At 45.4% G+C, this 8,693-nt stretch overlaps 1 protein-coding gene across 1 annotated transcript in view; it reads right to left on the reverse strand.

Moving 5' to 3' along the window:
* RIMKLB (ribosomal modification protein rimK like family member B) overlaps positions 1–6,421 on the reverse strand; it is a 111,596-nt gene extending 105,175 nt beyond the window's left edge. The window contains exon 1 of the mRNA XM_023192400.2: positions 6,306–6,421. The gene's annotated coding sequence lies outside the window, so the exon portion shown is untranslated. The remainder of the gene's footprint in view (positions 1–6,305) is intronic.
* Between the last annotated feature and the right edge of the window lie 2,272 nt (positions 6,422–8,693).

The following is an 8,693-nucleotide window of genomic DNA, read 5'->3' on the forward strand; positions in this document are numbered from 1 at the left end:
AAAAAAAAAAAAAAAAAAAAAAAAAAAAAAAAAAATCTAAAAATAAATAATTGAATTTAAGTATCTGCCTTAGGAAGCTACAAAGGAAGAGCAAATAAATTTAATATACATAGAAAAAAAAGCATAGATATAACAAAACTGTAAACAGGAACTGAGAAAACCAATAAGAACCAAAAGCTAGTTCTTTGAAAAGTTCAATAAAATCAATAAGCCAGGCTAATTAATTAAAAAATAAAAATAAACTAAAAAGAGAAATGAGACAAATTAATATCAGAAATGAAAGAGCATGGCCGGGCGTGGTGGCTCATGCCTGTAATTCCAGCACTTTGGAAGGAAGAGGCTGGTGGATCGCCTAAACTCAGGAGTTGGAGACCAGCCTTGGCAATAGGGTGAAAACCCTGTCTCTAGCTCTGGCCGGGCACGGTGGCTCACGCCTGTAATCCCAGCACTTCGGGACGCCGCGGCGGGCGGATCACGAAGATCGAGACCATCTTGGCTAACATGGTGAAACTCCGTCTCTACTAAAAATACAAAAAAATTAGCCGGGCGTGGTGGCGGGCGCTGTAGTCCCAGCTACTTGGGAGGCTGAGGCAGGAGAAGGGCGTGAACCCGGGAGGCGGAACTTGCAGTGAGCCGAGATGGCACCACTGCACTCCAGCCTGGGAGACAGAGGGAGGCTGCGCTCCAAAACAAAACAAAAGAAAACCCTGTCTCAAAAAAGAAAAGGAAAATAAAAAAGAAAATAGCTGGTCAAGGTGTCACGCGCCTGTGGTGGGGAGGCGGAGGTGGGAGAATGGCTTGAGCCTGGGAGGTGGAGGTTGCAGAGAGCCGAGATCGGGCTACTGCACTCCACCCTGGGTGACAGAGTGAGACTCCGCCTCCAAAAAAGAAAGTAAGAAAGAAAGAAAGACGGCGGAGCTCCTTGGCTCACACCTGTAATGTAATCCCAGCACTATGGGAGGGCAAGGTGGGTGGATCAGCGGATCAGCCGAGGCCAGGAGTTCGAGACCAGCCTAGCCAACATGGTGAAACCCTGTCTCTACTAAAAACACAAAAATTAGTCCGGGCGCGGTGGCTCACGCCTGTAATCCCAGCACTTTGGAAGACCGAGGTGGGCGGATCACAACATCAAGAGTTTCAGACCAGCCTGGCCAATATGGTGAAACCCTGTCTCTACTAAAAATACAAAAATTAGCCGGGCGTGGCGGTGGGCGCCTGTAGTACCAGCTACTCAGGAGACTGAGGCAGGAGAATCGCTTGAACCTGGGAGGAGGAGCTTGCAGAGAGCTGAGATTGCCCCACTGCACTCCAGCATGGGAGACAGAGTGAGACTCCATCTCAAAAAAGAAAAAAATAAATAAATAATAAAAAAATTAGCCAGGCATGGTGGTGCACACCTGTAGTCCCAGCTACTTGGGAAGCTGAGGCCGAGATTTCGCCACTGCACTCCAACCTGGGCAACAGAGTGAGAGTCTATCTTGAAAAAAAAAAGAAAAGTAAAGAAATGAAAGAGCAAGCATCACTACAAATCCTATGGATATTAAAATATCTGTCATAGATGTAAAAATCCTCAAAATATTAGCAAACTAAATGTAACAATTTAATAAAAAGAATTATATACCGTAACCAAGGCAGGCTCAATATCTGAAAAATTGATTAATGCAATCCATTGCATCAACAGACTAAAAAAGAAATACCACATGATCATACCAATAGATGCTGAAAGAGCATTTGACAAAATCCAACAGCCATTCATGGTCAAACAAAACCAACAACAAAAAAAACCTCTCGGCATTTTTAAATGAAGTATGGGATAAAAATAAAAACTCTCCGAAGACCGAAAATAAAGAGGAACTTCCTCAACTGCATGAAGAACATCTACAAAGAAACTACAGCTAACATCCTGTTGGTGAGAAACTTGAAGCTTTCCCACTAAGACAAAGGACAAGGCAAGCATGTCTTCTCTTACCACATTTCAATACTGAAAGTTCTAGCTAATGCAATAAGACGTGAAAAGGAAATAAAATGTGTATAGATTGAGAAGGAAAAAATAAAACTGTCCTTGTTCGCAGATGACATGATTGACTATATAAAAAGTCTAAGAGAATTTACAAAAAAAAACTCCTGAAACTAATAAGCAATTCTAGCACAATTGCAGGATAAAAGGTTTACATACAAAAATTAATTGCTTTCCTATATATCAGTGATGAGCAAGTGTAATTTGAAATAAAAAACACAGGCTAGGGTGTGGTTGCTCACGCCTGTAATCCCACCACTTTGGGAGGCCGAGGCAAGCAGATTGCCTGAGCTCAGGAGTTCAAGACTAGCCTAGACAACGTGGTGAAACCCCGTGTCTACAAAACATGCAAAAAAATTAGCCAGGCATGGTGGCGTGCACCTGTAGTCCCAGCTACTTGGGAGACTGAGGCAAGAGAATCACTTGAACCCGGGAGACTTGAACCTGGGAGGTTGCAGTGAGCCCTCCAGCCTGGGGGACAGGGTGAGACTCTGTCTCAAAAAAAAAAAAAAAGTGCTGGAACAACTGGACATTTACATGGAAAAAAAAAAAAAGAATCTAGACAATAGACACAGACCTTACACACTTCACAAAAATTTACTCAAAATGGATCACAGACCTATATGCAAAATGCAAAAGATACCACTCCTATAAGATAACATAGGAATAAATTTAGGCCGGGCGTGGTGGCTCACACCTGTAATCCCAACATTTTGGGAGGCTGAGGCGGGTGGACCACTGGAGCTCAGGAGTTCGACACCAGCCTGGCCAACATACTAAAAATACAAAAATTAGCTGGGTGGGGTGGCATGTGCCTGTAGTCCCAGTTACTTGGGAGACTGAGGCAGGAGAATGGCTTGAACCGGGAGGCAGAGGTTGCAGTGAGCAGAGATGGTGCCACTGCACTCCAGCCTGGGTGGCAGAGCAAGAGTCCATCTAAAAAAAAAATAAAGGAGGCCAGGCACAGTGGCTCACGCCTGTAATCCTAGCACTTTGGGAGGCCAAGGCGGGCGGATCATGAGGTCAGGAGATCAAGACTATCCTGGCTAACACGGTGAAACCCCAGGCATGGCGGCGGGTACCTGTAGTCCCAGCTACTTGGGAGGCTGAGGCAGGAGAATGGTGTGAACCTGGGAGGCAGAGCTTACAGTGAGCCAAGATCACACCACTGCACTCCAGCCTGGACGACAGAGTGAGAGTCTGTCTCAAAAAAAAAAAAAAAGGAGAAAATTTAGATGACCTTCAGTGTGGCAGTAACTTTTCAGATACAACACCAAAGGCATAATCCTTTGAAATAACTTGGAAATAATTGAGAACTCCCATTGATAATTTGACTTTATCAAAACTACAAACATCGGTGGAGCACAGTGGCTCACACCTGTAATCACAGCACTTTGGGAGGCCAAGGCGGGGGTGGATCACTTGAGGTCAGGAGTTCGAGATCAATCTGGCCAACATGGTGAAACTACGCCTCTACTAAAAATACAAAAATTAGCCGGGTGTGGTGACAGGCGCCTTTAAGTTCAGCTACTCGGGAGGCTGAGGCAGGAGAATTGCTTGAACCTTGGAGGCAGAGGTAGCAGTGAGCCGAGATGGTGCCACTGCACTCTAGCCTGGGAGGCAGGAGCGAGACTCTGTCTCAAACAAACAAAAAAACAAAATTACAAACATCCACTTTGCTAAAGAGAATGTCAAGAGAATGAGAAGACAAGCCAGACTGGGAACAAATATTTGCAAAAGATACTTCTGGAAAAGGCATATTATTCAAAATAATACAACTCTTAAAAAAAATTTAACCTAAATTTTCAAAATGGGCAAAATATCTGAACAGAAACCACGTCAAAGATATACAGATGGCAAATGGGCATATGGAAAGGTGCTGCACATTATGTTTTATATGTTATAAACACATTATTATATGTTATTGGGGGCATAAAAATTAAAACATAAGACACCACTATGCCCCTGTGAGACTGGCCAAAATTCAGAACACAGACACCATCAAATGCTGGGGAGGCTGTGAAGCAACAGAAACTCTCATTCATTGCTGGTAGAACATAAAATGGGACAGCCACTTTGGAAGACAGATTGGTGGTTTCTTACAAAACTAAACATGCTCTTACCATATGATCCAGCAATCATACTCCTTGGTATTCATTCATAGGAGATGAAACTTATTGCCACACAAAAACCTGCACATGAATGTTTATAGCAGCTTTATTCATAATTGCCAAAACTTGTGGGCAATCAAGACGTCCTTCAGTAGATGAAAGAATAAATAAACTGTGGTATATTCAGACAATGGGATATTAATCAGCAATAAAAAGAAATGATCAGGCCTCCAAAAGACATGGAGGAAACTTAAGAGCATATTACTAAATGAAAGAAATCAATCTGAAAAGTCCATATACTGTGTAATTCTAACTATATGACATTCTGGAAAAAAACAAAACTACGGATATGTTAAAAAGATCAGTAGTTGCAGGCCGGGCGCGGTGGCTCACACCTATAATCCCAGCACTTTAGGAGGCTGAGGCGGGCAGATCACCTGAGGTCGGGAGTTCAACATCAGCCTGACCAACATGGAGAAACCTTGTTTCTGCTGAAAATACCAAATTAGCTGGGTGTGGTGGTGGACTCTGAGTGATGATGTGTCAATGTAGGTTCATCAGTTTTAACAAATGTACCACCCTGGATCAGTGATGTTGGTGCTAGAGGAGGAAATTCGTGTTAAGGCGAGGAATACATGGGAACTCTAACCTGCCTTTCAACTTTGCTGTGAACCTAAAACTTCTTTAGAAAATCAAGTCTATGTAAAAAGAAAAACGGGTTTAAGATGTGGCATGTTTTGCCATGTTGCCCAGGCTGACTCGGCCTCCCAAAGTGCTAGGATTACAGGCACCACGCCTTGCCTTTCTCCACCATCTTTGGTTTGTTTGTTTTTGAGACGGAGTTTTGCTCTTATTGCCCAGGCTGGAGTGCAATGGTGAGATCTCCGCTCACCCCAACCTCCGCCTCCTGGATTCAAGCGATTCTCCAGCAGGCATGCTCCACCACGCCCGGCTAATTTTGTATTTTTAGTAGAGAAGGGGTTTCACTTCATGTTGGCCAGACTAGTGTCCAACTCCCGACCTCAGGTGATCCGTTCACCTCGGCCTCCCAAAGTTTTGGGATTACAGGCGTGAGCCACCGTGCCCGGCCTTTCTCCACCATCTGAAGCAGTTAGTATTACTCATGGAAATAGGTTTGACCATTTGTTTCTTTTCTTTTCTTTTTTTTTGAGACGGAGTCTCGCTCTGTCGCCCAGGCTGGAGTGCTGTGGCCGGATCTCAGCTCACTGCAAGCTCCGCCTCCTGGGTTCACGCCATTCTCCTGGCTCAGCCTCCCGGGTAGCTGGGACTACAGGCGCCGCCACCTCGCCCGGCTAGTGTTTTTTTTGTAGTTTTTAGTAGAAACGGGGTTTCACCGTGTTAGCCAGGATGGTCTCGATCTCCTGACCTCGTGATCCGCCAGTCTCGGCCTCCCAAAGTGCTGGGATTACAGGCTTGAGCTACCGCGCCCGGCCGACCATTTGTTTCTTTATATTTTGGGGAAATAAAAAATAAGAATCACTTGTTGCTCTTTCCCACGAAATTCTTGACTCCCTGACTGATTCATCTTTTTAAAATATCAGTACTCAACGCAGTGCCTGGCATTGAGAAGGAAACTGACTATAAGTGAAGTACAGGTCTTAGTCATCAGGAGCCTTTCATCCTGTCAGGCATAGTTCAATATTCTTGCTACATGAACTATATTAGCAATCAACTAAAGTGTAAACCCCTTAGAAAGAAAAGCAACTCAACAGCAAGGCTCTGGAGGTTATTTGTTGCCCTCTTGTGTCCCGTTTTAGGAACTACAGACTCTTCCCTCCACTTTCAAGAATTCTGATTCCGTTTATGTGTTTTTTAATTTACGTATTCTAAGAAATACACTTGTTTCTCTACAACCTCACACAGAACACTTTTGACACCAGATGTGCGAGTTTTTTTTCCCCCACACTGACCGATTCTCCAACACCAGCTGGGTGTCCTACAATCCAACTCAATACTGACACTATCTACCTGCAGTCATGTCAGATCCCCCAAGTTTAGAGCTCAGTCCCACAAGACTGCTCCCACCCAGATGCCAATTGAAAGTCCCGGTACTTCTGACTGACCAGCTATAAATTTGGAGGTTTCCATGACCTCCTCCTTGCATTCCATCATTTGCTAGAATGGCTCACCAGAATTCAGGAAAACGTATTACTTACCAGTTGATTATGGAAGATGAACAGCCAGATAAAGAGGTCTGGAAGAGTCCTGAGCACAGGGTCTTCTGTCCCGGCGTTGGAGGGCACCACCCTCCTAGCAGTTGGAAGCAGCCCACGAATCCATAAACCTGGAAGCTCATCAAGACCCACTGTTCATGAGTTTTTATAGAGCTTTATTTCCAGCCCCCTCTCCCGCCTGCTTCCCGAAGGTCAGTGGGTGGGGCTGATAGTTCCACTCCTCTTATCCCTTGGTCTTTACCTGAGCAGTTTCATCCGGAACAGGAGCCACACCTTACGTCATGCATTAACGTAGCACAAGTTCAGGTGTGACTGATATTATGCAAGATCAGGGGCTTGTTGTGAATAACAAAAGACACTCTTATCACTCAGGAAATTCCAAGGATTTTAAGGTCTCTGCGACAGGAACCAGGCCCAAAGACCAAATGTATTTTTTATTATACCACACTTATTCTATAAATATATATATATATATATTTGTACAATTGCTTGTTTACATTAGCAGCAACCCTCAAAGCACTGGTATATGAAGACCAGACCTGCCAGACACAGTGGCTCGTGTCTGTAATCCTAGTACTTTGGGAGGCTGAGGAGGGTGGGTCGCTTGAGCTCAGGAGTTTGAGACCAGCCTAAGAATGGTGTCCATATGCTATGGTGAAACCCCATCTCTACAAAAATCAGCTGGGTGTGGTGGTATCGACCTATAGTCTCAGCTACTCGGGAGGCTGAGGTGGGAGGATCGTTTGAGCCCAAGATTGTGCCACTGCACTGCAGCCTGGGGGACAAAGTGAGATCCTGTCTCAAAAAAAAAAAAAAAAGACCAGACCTAAAGAACAGCAGCTCTGACCCCAGGAACAAGGGGCTTGTAATACATAATGCTTCATCGTAAGTTTGTTTCCTTTAGATGGGTCTTTTAGATCTAGCACACACAACTTTTCAGAAGACATAACAGATGCAGGTCAAGGTCACACATTAAAATCTGCCCTAATTGTCATTTTGCTGGGAATGAGAGTCCCTGACTGTCTCAGGAAGATCGCTAGCGACGCTTTTCATCTGAACTGAATGAGGCAGTGCCCTCTGCAGTCCAATAACTTCAATGCCTGAACCCGGACAGTATAGCGGTGTTACAGGAAAGGGTCCCGATCCAAACCCCCAGAGAGGGTTCCTGGATCTTGCACAAGAAAGAATTCAGGGCAAGTCCACAGTGCAAAGCAAAAGCAAATTTATTAAGAAAGTAAAGGAATAAAAGAATGGCTACTCCAAAGACAGAGCAGCCCCGAGGGTGACTGGTTGCCCAATTTTATGGTTATTTCTTGATGCGATGCTAATAAGGAGTGGCTTATCTATGCCTCCCCTTTTTTGACCATATAGGGTAACTTCCTGATGTTGCTATGGCATTTGTAAACTGTCATGGCATTGGTGTGAGTATAGCAGTGAGGAGGACCTGAGATCATGCTCGTGTCCATTTTGGTTTTGGTAGGTTTTGGCTGGCTTCTTTTTTTTTTTTTTTTTTGAGACGGAGTCTTGCTCTGTCACCTGGGCTGGAGTGCAGTGGCCGGATCTCAGCTCACTGCAAGCTCCGCCTCCTGGGTTCACGCCATTCTCCTGCCTCAGCCTCCCGAGTAGCTGGGACTACAGGCGCCCGCCACCTCGCCTGGCTAGTTTTTTGTAGTTTTTAGTAGAGACGGGGTTTCACCATGTTAGCCAGGATGGTCTCAATCTCCTGACCTCGTGATCCGCCCGTCTCGGCCTCCCAAAGTGCTGGGATTACAGGCTTGAGCTACCACGCCCGGCCCCTTTGGCTGGCTTCTTTACTGCAAACTGTTTTATCAGCAAGGTCTTTATGACCTGTATTTTGTGCTGACCTCCTGTCTCATCCTGTGACTTACAATGCCTTAACCATCTGGGAATGTAGACCAGTAGGTTTCAACCTCATTTATCCCGCTCCTATTCACGATGGAGTTGCTCTGGTTCCCATGCCTCTGACAGCACGATGACTAGCAGGCTCCGCTTAGGCCTCACCTCATCTTTCACTAGTTGCTGTGAGAAGAAATATTTTTCTTGGTTTTTAGATATGAAAACAAGATCGGCTGGGTGCGGTGGCTCAAGCCTGTAATCCCAGCACTTTGGGAGGCCGAGACGGGAGGATCACGAGGTCAGGAGATCAAGACCATCCTGGCTAACCCAGTGAAACCCCGTCTCTACTAAAAAATACAAAAAAATAGCCAGGCGAGGTGGCAAGCGCCTGTAGTCCCGCTAGTCGGGAGGCTGAGGCAGGAGAATGGCGTAAACCCGGGAGGCGGAGCTTGCAGTGAGCTGAGATCCGACCACTGCACTCCAGGCTGGGCCACAGAGCAAGACTCCATCTCA

The sequence above is a fragment of the Piliocolobus tephrosceles genome, chromosome 10 (assembly GCF_002776525.5).
Source record: "Piliocolobus tephrosceles isolate RC106 chromosome 10, ASM277652v3, whole genome shotgun sequence".
In the NCBI taxonomy this organism is placed as follows: domain Eukaryota; kingdom Metazoa; phylum Chordata; class Mammalia; order Primates; family Cercopithecidae; genus Piliocolobus; species Piliocolobus tephrosceles.